At 56.6% G+C, this 15,187-nt stretch overlaps 1 long non-coding RNA gene across 1 annotated transcript; it reads right to left on the bottom strand.

Annotated features, from left to right (window-relative positions):
* Positions 1-7,550: 7,550 nt before the first annotated feature.
* Positions 7,551-10,550, bottom strand: LOC138845419 (uncharacterized). Its single transcript, XR_011382575.1, has 2 exons — positions 10,273-10,550; positions 7,551-7,844 (listed from the first exon to the last, which is right to left on the bottom strand). It is a non-coding gene; the product is annotated as an uncharacterized lncRNA (long non-coding RNA).
* Positions 10,551-15,187: the final 4,637 nt, after the last annotated feature.

Below are 15,187 nucleotides of genomic sequence, written 5' to 3'. Positions count from 1 at the left end.
GCCGTGAATACCTTGTCCTTATGAACGAGGGAGCTGAGGATTGCTGAGGTCCTAGGCTGCTATACAGCCAACGGCCCTGAGCATACACATGGGGTCTGTGTACCTGCCTGTCCTATGGATCATCCGGGTTACACCCCCTAGTAAACCACTCCTCCAGTCCAAGCCCAGCACATGGTTCTTCCTGCCTCTCCCTGGCCCAGCTGCAACACCCAGCCACCACACCCCCTTGGCTACCCATTTGTTATGGGAACTGTGGAGACTCTGTGCTCTGGTGTCAGGGCCACAGGGCAGGCGTGTCCCCAGGGCATATCCCCACAGCGGGGAGGGTGCTTCTGGGGCTCAGGCCCCGCTGGGCCACTCAGCTAAGCCCTCATTCAGAACCCTGGGCCCATACCAGGGTGGAGAGGTGACTGTTTGCTCATGCTGCTGTAAGCCGAGTTTGATTGGGGTGTGGAGAGCCCGGTTTGCAGCTCACAGTATACAGGGGTGGCCATTTGGCTTAGGGTTTATATTCTTCTCTTTTTCTTCTTCTGAGAAAGACACATACACACACACACACACACACACACACAGAGAGAGAGAGAGAGAGAGAGAGAGGGAGAGAGGGAGAGAGGGAAGAGAGAGAGAGGTGTCTCATCCACTGGTTCACTCCCCAAACATCCTCAGTACCCACGATGTGCTGGGCCAAAGCTAGGAGCCCAGAACTCAACCCAGATCTCTCACATGGGAGAGAGATCAACTGCTTGAGCCATCACCTGCCGCCTCTCAGGGTCTGCGTTGGCAGGAAGCTGGTGTCGGGAGCCGGAGCTGTGCTAGGGGATGCACCATCTAACCTCATTCCAGCAGGCTGAATGCCTGCCCCGTGCTACCTTTGCATTCCACTCCCCACAAACTCCCTGAACTGCCCCGGCTCCACCAGCCACTTGCCAGGTTTGCTGTTTTGTGCACAGGGAGAGTTGGTGTTCTCACAACCTCCTGGGGGGGGGGGGGCGCCGTGGAGGGGGGCACTCTGAGCTGCATTTCCAGAGGCAGACCGAGGTAGCCTTCTGCAAGTCCTGCTTCCTCCTCCCGGGTCAAGGGTCACTCAGACAGCCCTGCGTGTGGGAGGAGAAGGATCCCGGGGAAGGGCTGGGGAGCAAAGCTCTCTCCCTGCTCTGGACCCTTGGCTGCACCTGCCCTCTTTCCGATAGCAGCCGCAGGACAATGGCCGCTATGTATCCCGCACCCACATCTCTGGGGCAGAAGTAGCAGGGTTGTGTCAACCTCAGAGGGGGACTGAGGGAAGATTCTCAGGCCCCAGCCACTCCAGCTTCCTTGCTCTACTTGCAGCTTTCTCCTGTCTCAGGGCCTCTGCACCTGCTGATCCTCCGCTTGCCTCTCTGTGTGCCCTTGACCTTGACCGGGCTGCTTCCTTCTCTCCATTCAGACCTCAGCTCAATGGTCCCTTTTCTCAGGGAGGGCTTTTCATCTGGAGACCCTGGCCCCTGGATCAATCAGCCAGGCTGTTTCTGTCCCTGTTGGCGCTGTCCATGAGCGGAAACCACCCTGATTCTTTGTGGGGATGTGTGTGCTCTGTCTACATTGCCTCCTCCGCCGATGCAAGTCTGGGAACTTTGACCTTGCCTGCCTTGTTCTTTCCTGCAGCTAACGGGCGGGGGAGTGAATGCAGGATGCCCGTTGAGGGCTCCTGACTGCCTCTCCTCCCTCCCTGCCCATGTAGTCTTGCAGTGTTGGGCTGTCTCAGGGCAGTGGTCCTCAGAAGCCTAGAGGGACAGGACCCTGACTTCTGGCAACACACACACACACACACACACACACCAGTTTACCTCCCAAATGGCTGCAACAACCAGGGCTGGGCCAGGATCCAGGAACCCCATCCTTGTTTCCTGTAAGAGTGGCAGGGACCGAGCCCTTGGGGCATCCTCTGCTGCCTTCCCAGGTGCATTAGCAGGGAGCTGCATCAGAAGTGGAGCATCCGGGACTTGAACTGGGTGCCCGTGTGGGATGTGGGTGTTGCAGGCAGCGGCTTAACCCGCTGCACTACAATGCCGGCCCCTATAATTCTTCAAGCCCTCGATGGACCCACCACGACCGCAGGTGATGATTCCCCAGTGCGCTGCCTGTGAATGTGCCCAGGAAGCTGCTGGAAACAAGGCAGGCTGAACCTGTCCATCAAAAGAGGGCAGGGCCGCTCTTTTGTGTGCACAGGTGAGCATGGCCTGGGGACATGATGACATTAGGGGACTCTTGCTGATTTCCAACACATGGTAATACCATCATGTTGGGCAAAAAGGTGGCTTCTTCATATAGACAGACCTACACGGATATTGATAAATGGAGTAACAGGATACCTGGGGTGGACTTCCACCTACCTACCTACCTACCTACCTACCTACTATGGTGTGTGGGAAATGGCCTGGGGCAAGGAGGAAGCCAAGTTTTAGAAGTCGGGCACATGGCATAGCGTCTTCTGAGTTTCTATTTGCCTCTCTGTGCAATGTTCCATAATTTTAACAAATGAAAAATCTTGAAGGGTGGAGAAAGAGAGAAGATGGGGTGGGGAGCTAGTGGGGAGGTAGGAAGGAGAAAGACGCAACTGGGGAGTCAGTGGCAGGCCTCTGTGGGAGCCAGAGGGAGAGCTGAGACTGGCCCTCACACCACGTGGCCCAGGAGGTGCCACCTGGGCCCAGCTGGCTGGCACTGCAGACTCCAGTCTGTCTGGGAGCCTCACTTAGGGATATTTGATATAAAGCGGCTTAAGGGAGGCCGGCATTTCTACAAATACTGGCAAGCGCACAAACCACCAGAAACCACGGAGCGTCCAGCCTCAGACACTGGCTGCCCAAGGCTGTCCTTACAGAGGAAAAACTCGAAATAGGAGAAAATATTTATAGGGACCGGTTAAGTAACCAGTTAAAAATGGAGTTCATACATGGACGTGAAACGTGCGCATTTGAGTAAAGAAGAACGCATACTGGGTATTTATACATAAAATGTCTGAAGTCCTGTATTGGCAAGCATCAGATAACAAGAGAAATACAGGGCCGGCGCCGTGGCTCACTTGGTTAATCCTCCGCCTGCGGCGCTGGCATCCCATATGGGTGCTGGGTTCTAGTCCCGGTTGTCCCTCTTCCAGTCCAGCTCTCTGCTGTGGTCCGGGAGGGCAGTGGAGGATGGCCCAAGTGCTTGGGCCCCTGCACCCTCATGGGAGACCAGGAAGAAGCTCCTGGATCCTGGTTTCGGATTGGCGCATCGCCAGCCGTAGAAGCCATTTGGTGAGTAAACCAACAGAAGGAAGACCTTTCTGTCTGTCTCTCTCGCTGTCTATAACTCTTCCTGTCAAATAAATAAATAAGTTAAATTAAAAGCAAAACCAAGAGAAATACAGACATCAGATATTGGTTTGCAAGCAGAATACAAAAGGGGGTTCCGGAAGCTCACGGGGATGCATCTGTGACAAACCTAGGCATGGATGGCAACATTTCTTTTTGCACCAAAATAAAATAAATTCCCTTTAATTTCATTTTCCATGAGCTTTTCAAAGTACCTGCCTCTGGGTGTCGGTTTTTCCCTTAAAAAAAAATGGTGCATTTTTCTTTCAGGTGACCTGCCCCAGGTGACAAGAGACACTTTCCACCGCCACCTCCCCGGCCTGGCTTCCTAGGGCCTTTCCTGCTGGACCACAGTGGTGACAGGGAGGTTTCTAGAATGGAGGTGCCGGGTGCTGGGGCTGCTGTCCCCAGGCGCAGGTGGCATCCCGACAGAGAACTCAAAGGGACCTGCTTCCTCCCAAGGGCTGTGCAAGTTCACTTCCCAGCAGACAGGGCTGTGCCTGGTGATCATGTCTGGGGCAAGGATTCCGGCAGGATCAAGGTTCCTTTTTTTTTTTTTTTTTTTTTTTTTTGACAGGCAGAGTGGACAGTGAGAGAGACAGAGAGAGAAAGGTCTTCCTTTGCCGTTGGTTCACCCTCCAATGGCCGCTGCGGTCGGCACGTTGCGGCCGGCGCACCGCGCTGATCCGAAGGCAGGAGCCAGGTGCTTCTCCTGGTCTCCCATGGGGTGCAGGGTCCAAGCACCTGGGCCATCCTCCACTGCACTCCCGGGCCACAGCAGAGAGCTGGACTGGAAGAGGGGCAACCGGGACAGAATCCGTCGCCCCGACCGGGACTAGAACCCTGTGTGCCGGCACCGCTAGGCAGAGGATTAGCCTAGTGAGCCACACCGACCTCAAGGTTCCTGTATGACCATTGTCCCACCTGCAGGGGCTCCTGCCAAGCTGGGCGGGGCCCGACTGTGCCAATCAGGTGAATTGCTCTGCAGGTTGCTGTCTCTCCTGCAGAGTCTGTATCTGACGGTCGGGACCTAATGCTCCAAGGCTGGGTCCGTTTCCAGAGGCTTCCACAGGCCAACATTCAGGGGACTTCGGGCTTTCACACAAACTCGCTGGATGTCACCTCATCCGGCACGGGACTGTCTGATGCAGAGAGCTTCCTGTCGCTGTGTCAGCCCCAGCAGCCTTGCCTGGGTGAGGGAGCAGCAGCTTGGAGCCTGACAGGAAGTTAGAGGGGCAAAGCCACAGACTAACAGAGCTGGTGCCAGCCCCCAGGGGGCACAACTTTTCCTCCTGACCTTGGAGGAGGAACCGGCACTGGCCTTGCCCGCGTGCCCTGGGCTCTCCACTCCAGATGCCTGTGGTACCCGTGCAGCCCAGGGCCAGATGTGGCCCCACAAACTGCAGGTGGGTTTTGTCCCAAACTAATTTGGATTGATTGGCAGCAGGATTTCTGTGGCAATGGCTGCCTTCTCAGCTCTTCTAAATGGGGGATCAGGGCGCCCGTAGGGGCGGGGAGCAGGACCTGGAGCTGAACGGGGTGATCCATTCCGACTAGGGCCTGCACCTGCTGCTGGCCCCCTGCTACCCACACCTGTTTACAGAGGTCACCTGGCTGGAAGATGCACACCTTTGCAGCTCTGGGCTATCCTGCCCCAGCACGTCACCTTAAGCCAGCTGGAATGTGAAGCCTGCACCACCAACCCCTGTCTTGTCCTTGACATTGGCTGTGGACATCCTCAAGCCCAGGCTCCTCGGGGAACTGGGTGCCCTGCTGAGCAGAATTAAGTCTCTGGAGGACATAAAACAGGAAGCTCGGAAGGGCTCTGCTCACATTAATGCTAAAGAAGCTTTATCCACATAAGCAGGCACCTGCTGAGAGCAGATACGTCTTCATGAAATATGAAATGTACCCAAATTTATTAAAACCACCAGCGTGGTGGTGGGGATTCAAACAGAGGAGCCCTCCGTTGGATCCTCATTATTATCCTGGCGTTATTTATTTATATCTGACCCCTAGACAGACGTGATGTAATCCAGTAATTAAGATTGTTGTGATTGAATATTTATTAAGTGCCTACACTCAGGCAGCCGCTGATCCACGTAAAATGAGCCTTTGCCCTCAAGAGCTCACGTCTCACTGCCAAGGGGCGCTCAGAGCCTCCCAGAGGGCTCGGGGCTCTGGTGGGGGGGGGGATGGGAGAGGGGAGGGAGTCGGGGCCCCGGCGTGGGGGGGGGGCGTAATGGATTTTGTCTTCTCCAAGTAAGCCTGAGAGCCGGAGCTGCTCGAGCAATGAAAATGACCCATCCAGAAAGAGACACAGGTGTGCAGAGGAGCTGTCCCCAAAAGCGGCCCCGGAGGAGGAGCGAGACGTCCTAGAACCCAAGGTTTGGACCTGAAGCTTGTCCCTAGGCTGAGACAGGCTGCTGTGTGTCCTTCTGGTAACGTAAGCCCTGCTCTGACATTGTCCCCAGCCAGCACTTTGCCTGGGCCCTTGCCCTGGGCTGCACGGGTACCACAGGCGTCTGGAGTGGAGAGCCCAGGGCACGCGGGCAAGGCCAGTGCCGGTTCCTCCTCCAAGGTCAGGAGGAAAAGTTGGGCCCCCTGGGGGCTGGCACCAGCTCTGTTAGTCTGTGTCTTTGCCCCTCTAACTTCCTGTCAGGCTCCAAGCTGCTGCTCCCTCACCCAGGCAAGGCTGCTGGGGCTGACACAGTGACAGGAAGCTCTCTGCATCAGACAGTCCCGCGCCGGATGGGGTGACATCCAGCGAGTTTGTGTGAAAGTCCACAGATCCACTCCCAGCACCGGGCCCTGCAGGGCCATCCCCAAGTAGCTCCCAACCAGCCTGCGAATGTTGCAGGGCCCTGCTCTGCCTGGCGCTCACCTCCTCTGCTCTTCCTTCCTCTCCCTCGCTGGGCCATCTGTCCCTTCCGGTGAGCTGGATGAGCTGGGTGGGGCTGGGGCGGGCGTCCTGTTCCCTCTGCCTCTCTAAGGCCTGGCAACTCCTCTGGGGAGAGGATGTAAGCAATGATTGAGGCACTAAAGAGGGAAGGCAAAGAGAAACACAGTTGCAAGTGTGTGCAGCGGGCTGATGCAGAAAGCCCTCTGAGCACCATTCTTTGTGCAGGGCTGTTCCCTAGCACACATGCCCGCCACTCGCCCCTTATGTCAGCCCGCCTGCCGGGTTTGCTTCAGACAAAATCTGCTTTATCCTGAAAGGGATCCTAGGGTGGTTTCCACAATACACCAGGCGCTTCTTTGATGTTGTGCTGTTCTTTTCCGATTGTGGTCACATGCATGTAACATACACTTTGCCGTCTTAATCGCTTCCACGCTACACGTGTTCACACAACTGTCCAATCCGATCTTCAGAATGACTTTCCTCTTGCATCAGGAAACTGTACCCGTAAACAATCCCCCCCATTCTCTCGTCCACTCAGTCCTTGGGTACCATTCCTTTTTTTTTTTTTAAAGATTTATTTACATATTTGAAAGGCAGAGAGAGAGAGAGAGAGAGAGAGAATCTTCCATCCACTGGTTCACTTCCCAAATAACCACCAGAGCTGGGCCAGGCCAAAGCCGGGAGCCAGGGAGAACTCCATCCAGGTCTCCCACATGGATGCCGGGGCCCAAGGACTTGGGCCATTTTCTGCTACTTTCCCAGGTGCCCTGGCAGGGAGCTGGATCGGAAGTGGAGCATCGGGGGCACGAACCAGTGCCCGTGTGGGATGCTGGCATGGCAGGCTGCGGCTTTACCTGCTGTGCCGATCGCCAGCCCTGTGTCCTTCCTCTGGAGGCTGAACAATACTCGATCGTACGTGCACGCCCCCTCGTGCTCCCCCGTTCCCCCCTCGACAGGCACTTGTGTGGCTGCTGCTGGGAAGGTGGGGGTGCAGATGCCTCTCCCGGAGCCCGCTTCCTTTAGGGTACGTCCTCAGAAGCAGAGCGGCCGCAGCCCATGCTGGTTCTATGTTTAGCCTTCCAAGGAACTGCCCAACTATTTGCCATTGCAGCTGCTCCACTTGACATTCCGGCCAGCAGCGCCCTCTGCGTCCCCGCCAACACTTGTTATTTTCCTGCAGTTTGTGAAATTTGTTTTTTTTTTTTTTTTACTTGATTTTTCTATGATTGACAGAAACCGTCAAGTGGGTGTGAGGAGGCGGGACCTTGTGGTGCTTTTCATTTGTATTTCCCCAATAATTAGTGGCGCCAAACGTCTTTTTCAAATATAGGGTTGTTTTTTTTTTAATATTTTATTTATTTATTTGAGAGGTAGAGCTACAGACAGACAGAGGGAGAGACAGAGAGAGAGGTCTTCCATCTGCTGGCCTCAATGGCTGTAGCTGGGCCTATCTGAAGCCAGGAGCCAGGAGCTTCTTCTGGGTATCCCACGTGGGTGCAGGGGTCCAAGGACTTGGGCCATCTTCCACTGCTTTCTTAGGCCACAGTAGAGAGCTGGATCAGAAGAGGAGCAGCTGGGATTTGAACCAGTGACCATATGGGATACTGGCACTGCAGGCGGAGACAATGCTATAGCGCCAGCCCTCAAAAATAATTTTTAAAGAAAGCATCCAAACATGACTTAACAATGTCTTATTTTAAGGGTGAATCCTTCCTTCTCCCCTGGACACGCACTCTTGTCCTGTTCTGTGCAGGTGGAATGGACATGCCGTTGGTCCTGGCAGTGTGAGCTGGGGGTGCAGGCACCCCCCCCCCATTCTTTTCATGCAGTGCTGAATGTCCCAGGTTTATTTCTTCTTCTTTTAATGTTCTTTTTGACAAGAAGAGTGGACAGTGAGAGAGAAACATAGAGAAAGGTCTTCCTTTTGCCATTGGTTCACCCTCCAATGGCCGCCGCAGCTGGCGCGCTGCTGCTGGCGCACCGCGCTGATCCGAAGGCAGGAGCCAGGTATTTATCCTAGTCTCCCATGGGGTGCAGGGCCCAAGCACTTGGGCCATCCTCCACTGCCTTCCCGGGCCATAGCAGAGAGCTGGCCTGGAAGAGGGGCAACCGGGACAGAATACGGCGCCCCGACCTGGACTAGAACCCGGTGTGCTGGTGCCGCAAGGTGGAGGATTAGCCTAGTGAGCCGCGGCGCCGGCCCTTTTAATGTTCTATGTATTCATGAGAGAGAGAGAGAGAGAGAGAGAGAGAGAATCAGATCCTAGCCACTGGTTCACTTCCTAAATGTCCAAATATCTATAAAGCCCAGGTAATGACCGCAGATGGAAACTCCACGCAGGTCCCACGTGTGGGTGGCAGGAGCCCCATTACACGAGCCATCACTGTAGGGTCTGCCTTAGCAGGAAGCTGGAGTCAAGAGCTGGAGCTGGGTGTTGAACCCAGGCCCTCTGATGCGGGGCACAGGTGTCTTAGCTGTTGGGCCAAATGCTGGCCCCTGTCCCTGACTTGTCTAGGGTGGCATAGGTAGGGGAGTGCTACAGAACCCCCTGGTGAGCCTCACGTGCAGCCCGAGTTAGGGGTCAGCGCTTTCTGGTGTGCTGCACGACCCTTTGGGGTCAGGGAGGGGACAGAGAGGCCCATGGGAAAAGATCAACTCAGGGCAGATCTCCCCTGGTGTTAGCAATGCTGCCCCCCAGTCTCCCAGCACCCCCCCCACTTCACCCTCCACTGCGCTGCAACAGCTCTGGTTCCTTCTCTGACACCTCCGTTCGGTTTCATTTCTCAGCAGGTGCTGGCGCGGATCCGGAGTCAGGGTGCGAGGCAGGGGTCGGGGAGCAGCCGCCTTGGGTGGGGGCGGGGCCCTACGACCCTGCACCAGCACAAGGAAGCTGTGCACACTTCACACTCTGAGCCGGACCTTCTCCTAGCGCCGGCATCAGCCGTGTGGAGCTGTGGGAAGTGCAGATTCCCGGGCTCCACGGTATTGGCGATTCCGGAGGTGGTGGTGGTGGATCGGGGTTGGGGGGAGTCTCCTACAGACACTGGTCCACACACTGCTGCCTTCCCTCACACTGCATGGGATGGGGGGGGGGGCGAGGCCTGGTAGGCATGGTAACCAAGACAGGGGGTGTCCCTGAAGCCAGCCTCCCTGCCAAGGTCATATAGACTCAAGAATGGCGGCCATGACGTCTGAAGGAGCTTCAGACGGCTCACCGCGGGTTGGGGGGATGGCATTAAAAGATGTTGACCTCGCTGCAGAAAGAGTTGTGAGAGCTGGGACGCAAGGAGACTTCAAAAAGCACACGGGAAATGTGCATTCTGAGACAACCACGCGTGGATTTAATTTTTTTTCTTTTTGCACCAAAATATACTTGCGATTCCATTTTCTGCCAGCTTTTTGTCACACAGATGTGCCTTTCACTTACACCGGCGTATGCCTGGCCAACGACAGGTGACAATCCATGCCGGGCGCTCCCCCTGCCCCTCATCTCCCACCAGACTCCGGCATTCTCCATTACTCTGAAGAACTCTTCAAAACAAAGCGTTGCATAACGAGGCGAGGCAGGCAGACATCTGATGTCACCAACACCAAGGTCATCCTTGCGAGTGCCCTCCGCCCGAAACCAGGCCTGCCAGGGGCCGAGGCTTTCATTGGGAGCGAGATAAAGCCTCTGAACCCTGGCCACACCCTTCGCGAACTACTTCACTAGCAGCCACGGCTGTCAAAACGCCGGGTCAGCCTCTACTGGAGGGGGAAACCTCCAACGTGATGGCTGCACTTGAGAGAGAGCGAGAGAGACTTAAAGCAAAGTTGTGACCACAGCGAATCCTTCCCACCGCCGCCATGGAATGTCAGCCTCCTGTCCACACCCCCTCCCAGCCCTCCCAGCTTTCCTGGATGACTGGGGACCGCCCCACATGCCCCCACCCCGCCGAGGCAGGCAGAGAAGGGAAAGGCACAGGCATCTGCCCTTACATTCCAGCCATGTGAGTGTGAGCGAGTCATGTACCCACCCTCAGCCTCAGTTGTCTTACCTGTAAAGCGGGCTGTCGACTTGGCATTTGGGTGCCGATTAAGTAAAGACAACAGCTATTAAATCCGGAATTCACCCCTTAATCTGAGGTTGGCACTCAGTGGAAAGCAGCTCAGTGGAAGAGGCGTCCTGGTACTCAGCCCCCACCTCCTGGGTCTGGGCAGAGAGCTGGAGCACCGTGCACCGAGCACTGGGACCACGGGACACATCTTTGCCTCTAGCAAGTGCATTGGGAAAAATCACCCCCTTCCCCTCCCAGGCTTCCCTCCCCAGAAAGACGAAAATAGCCCAGTCTTTGATCTATTTTAAGTCCAATCTCCGAGCTTGTTTTCCCTCCAATTTAACTCCCCCCCAACACCCCCCCCCCATTCAGACCCAGATTCCATCTTTTCCTCCTAAACTCCTTGGGGGGGGGTCCTGAGTTTTCCATATGCGCTTTTCAGGGTGCCTATTTTGGGGGTGGTGGGGAGAGCTGGAAATGTGTACAGGCATGTGTGTGTGCATGTGTGTGTGTGCACGTGTGTGTGCAGGTATGTGTGTGCATGTGTGTGTGCATATGTGTGTGTGTGTATGACACAGGCAGGTTTGTGGTCTAATTCTGTCTGCATTATCATCTCACGAAAACAGACAAGAGATTGATTTCTACTTTCTGAGGGTCTGCTTTCCTAAAGATCTTACCCTGACTTCTTTGTACAGCAGTAAAACATCTCTGATTTGGAGGGCCAGGGTTGTGGCGCAGTAGGTTAAGCCGCTGCTTGTGACGTCAGCATCCCACATCAGAACACTGGTTCGAATCCCGGTTGCTTCACTTCCAAATCAGCTCCCTGCCAATGCGCCTGGGAAAGCAGTGGAGGATGACCCAAGTGCTTGGGCCCCTGCAGCCAAACAGGAGACCCAGATGAAGCTCCTGGCTCCTGGCGTTCACCTGGCTCCGTCCCATCCCCAGCTGTTGGGACCTTTTGCAGGGTAAACCAGCCTGGGCAGGGCAGCTCCCTTCAGCATCATGTCCCTGGGGAAACTGAGGCCCTGAGCTGTGGGGGGTGCCTGATCCAGGGTTCCTGCATGGGACTGGTGGATAGTAGTGGCTCTCCCTAGGGAGGTGCATGTGAACCACGCCATCACGGCCCGGAAAAGCTCATATTTGAAATGACAGTTACAAGGAGCACCAAAAAAGAGCCTGCAGACACAGCCACTCCCCCAGCCCTGGGTCTGGGCATGGGGACCCTGAGATGCAGACTCAGGCAAGCCCCCACCAGGCTCCACCTTCTGCCCCCTGCTGGCCAGCGGCTGGCACTGCAGATCCTGTTCTCCCCATCACCTTTCTCAGGCTGCAGCTGCCCTGGGAGGAGGGCTCACCCAGGGTCACGGGCACAGGGGTAGGAGCAGGAGCTGAGACTGCCCAGGAGCCTGGCTGACTCTGGGGACTCCAGGAAGGCTGGGTGTGGAGAAGGTAACGCAGTGGTCTCTCGCCTGGGAAATGAGAAGCAAAGTGAAAACGGTGAGGAATCCCAAATAGTGCGTGTGTGCGTGTGTATGTGTGTGTAAGAGAGAGAGAGAGAGAGTGAGAGAGAGCGAGAGCTTCCATCTGCTGGTTCATTCCCCAAGTGGCCACAGCAGCCATGTCTGGGCCAGGCTAAAGCCAGATACCAGGAACTCCACCCGTGTCTCCCACGTGGGTGCAGGGGCCAAGCACTCGGGCCATCTTCTGCTGCTTTCCCAGGTGCATTAGCAGGGAGCTGGATCGGAAGCGGAGCAGCCGGGACCCGAGCTGGGGCTCTGATTCAGGGCGTGGGTGTCCTAAGTAGCTGCCTAACCCGCTGCACCACAGCCACAGCCTCCAAATAAACTTTATACTGGAAGCATTTTGTGTTATTCTGACTTCTCCTGGACCACGATTCTGAATGCCTTAACACCGTGGTGTGAGCTTTCCCTGGTACGTGGCTCTTCAGAAAGCAGCACACTGACGCTGTCCCTAGGTGGAACTCGGTCTAGTGAGGCTGGTTGCCTTAAGATACATTTGTGGGCCGCCGCCGCGGCTCACTAGGCTAATCCTCCGCCTAGCGGCGCTGGCACACTGGGTTCTAGTCCCGGTCGGGGCGCCGGATTCTGTCCCGGTTGCCCCTCTTCCAGGCCAGCTCTCTGCTGTGGCCAGGGAAGGCAGTGGAGGATGGCCCAGGTACTTGGGCCCTGCACCCCATGGGAGACCAGGATAAGCACCTGGCTCCTGCCATCAGATCAGCGCGGTGCGCTGGCCGCAGCACACGGGCTGTGGCAGCCATTGGAGGGTAAACCAACGGCAAAGGAAGATCTTTCTCTCTGTCTCTCTCTCTCACTGTCCACTCTGCCTGTCAAAAAAAAAAAAAAAAAAGATACATTTGTAACCACTGGCTCAAAGAGATACGCGTGTTAAACTCCCCACACACACTGGCTTCCCACTGTCCCTGCCTGCGAGTCGACATCCTTAGTGGCCACTGCACGGCTGCGTGCTACTTCCTACACGCCCCGGGGAATGGGGACTCCTGTCCACAGGCCCCTCCCTGGCCCTGCCAGAGGCCAGATGTGGCGAGCAGAACAGGGCCAGGCTCTCTTTCGTAACCTCCAGGGCGGGGCGCCCAGCTGCTGATGGCGAGATCCGAGGGAACAGCTTCCCGGTGAACGCGAGCTCTGAGCTTCTCTTAGGAGAAGGCAGCCTTGGGTGCTGCCGGCAGAGCCCAGGGTGTGACGCCTCTTCCTGCTCCGCTCCTGGCTGCGTGGTTTGGAACAAGAGGTCTCTGCTTTCTGGCACCCTGAGATTAAACGGCTAGAGACACAGGGGAGCGCTGGGAGGGGAGACCACGGCTGGCCAACCCCCCAGCCACAGCGCCCCCAGCTGCCCGGCGCCTGCACCTGCAGGCAGAGCTGGGCCACACAGCCCAGCACTTCCCACCCCTCTGTCTCCTCATGAGCGCCTGAGACGCAGCCTGGTAATTGCTTGGGAAAATCAGGCCTTCGTGTTCAGGCACTGAGAGTGCTTCCAGCAGCCGGGGGCGGGCAGGCTGCCGGCGGGCCCATTTCGTGACACTTCACAGAGCAGAGGTAAGAGTGCTTCCGGGAAATGAGACGCTCCTTCCCCGTCTAGCACAGGGCACCCCCGAGATGGGAACTAGCGACGTGAGGGCCACAGAGCTACTGTGGCCGTCCCAGGCGACTCCTTGGGCACATCGGCTCTGTCGAGTGCTGCTTTCAGTTTGAAAATCTGTAGAATGGGAATAAATCAACGAAAGGGAAGAGTGATGGTGTTTATTCAGGCAGTGGTCCCTAAAAGGCGGGAGCAGTCTTATCCAGGAGTTGGACTCACCCCACCGGACAGCCCGTGTGGCCTTCCCATCAAAGCACTCTGCAACCCCAGTGCCCACAGACCCTGCCCCTGGTAACCACCCAGGGATGCAGGAGGGAAGCTGCCGCTGTGACCCACAGCCTGCTGTGTTTCTTAACCCTCTTGGGTCTCAATGCCTCCTGCTGCCAAAGGAGCTGCCCGAGTCTGGCCCTCACCCCCTAGCCATGTATCTGGGCTGGCTTTTCCTCTCTGACCAAATGCGCTTGGCAAAATTTGAACATTTGTCTTGGAACTGGAGGTTGCACTGCTCGGTGGGTGGCTTGGGTTGGGAGAGGGTGGGGGACTCTTGCCACCTCCCCACCCCCTGCACCTAAAGAGGGTCTATGTTCTGCTCCTGGTAGATAGCAACTTAGGTCAAGCACATGGCTAAATATAGCTGGTGTCCCAGCTGGGCTGTCATCGGGGCCGTCAGCGGCACTGTCCCAGGGCTGCGGACCAAGTGCCAGTCAAATTCGGTTACCGAGGAGGGGGCGGGGTTTTGCGTGGAGGAGGAGTCTCATCTCCCCTACTCCGATGTTAGGCTCAAGGGCAGACCCTAGAGACCCGGCTGGGTTGGGAGGCAGCTGGGGCGTGGGGAGGCGATGCAGAGGAAGCTGAGATCAAGCCTCTGCCTCCTAGTCTCCGTGGCCTTGGGGCAACACCACCGCACCCAGCAGCAGGACCAAGGGGAAGCTGCTGTTTGACCCCCAGCAGCTGTGGGACCCTGGGCAGCCACTGAACCCCTGCCCCGAGCCACCAGCGACATCCTCTGTAAAAAGAAGTAACGGCAACTTGGTCTTTCCCAGTGTGTCATGAGTATAAGGGGACAGCGGCAGGTGCAGCCCCGCGTGCAGCGCAGCCCAGGAAAGCCTCGAGCCCGGGGCATGCAGCCTGCAAATGGCACAGACAGGACTTAAAGCTGCCTGTGGGGTCGCACGGCCCCCCCTCCCCACCTGCCACTCCAGCCTTTCTTTTCCCCAGGTGATGGTCATTGCCATCATTCTCTGCTTCGCTGGTCACAGCATTCTCAAGGAAGGAACCGCTGAGGGGGTGGAGCCAAAGCTGGGGCTGGGCTGGGGTGGGGAAGCGGGTGCTTAGTGGGGACACCCTGGGATGGAGCAGGTTGGAGGGATCCAGGGCCAGGCATGTTTTTCTCTACCAACACCCACGGGCTTGTGCAGTCCACAGCCTGTGCAACTGAACGTTAGCCCTTGGAGACACAGCCTAAGCGTGCACACACTTCCTCCAGACCCCTCCTAGCGTTGCTGGCTTGCAGGAGAGGTAGAGGGGCTGACAGGGCCGACTGGAAGCAATGTGTCTCTATCAGCACTGGTTCCCTTGGTCTGGTGGATGCCATGCGATCTAAGTACGGTTGGTGTGCATGGATTTGAATCATTCACTTATTGTAGGAGCACCAGCGTGGGCTGGGCCGTGGGGATTCAGCAGTGGACTCTAAGACAGACAGGTTCAGAATGCTGAGTCCCTCTGCAGAGCTCGCGCCATGCCAGTTGTACCTTTGGGCTCCAGTGGGAGTTCTGCAGCACAGGAGGGGACTGTCACT

This window comes from Oryctolagus cuniculus, chromosome 15, assembly GCF_964237555.1.
Source record: "Oryctolagus cuniculus chromosome 15, mOryCun1.1, whole genome shotgun sequence".
Classification (NCBI taxonomy): Eukaryota; Metazoa; Chordata; class Mammalia; order Lagomorpha; family Leporidae; genus Oryctolagus; species Oryctolagus cuniculus.
This window is presented reverse-complemented; position numbering and strand designations above follow the sequence as displayed.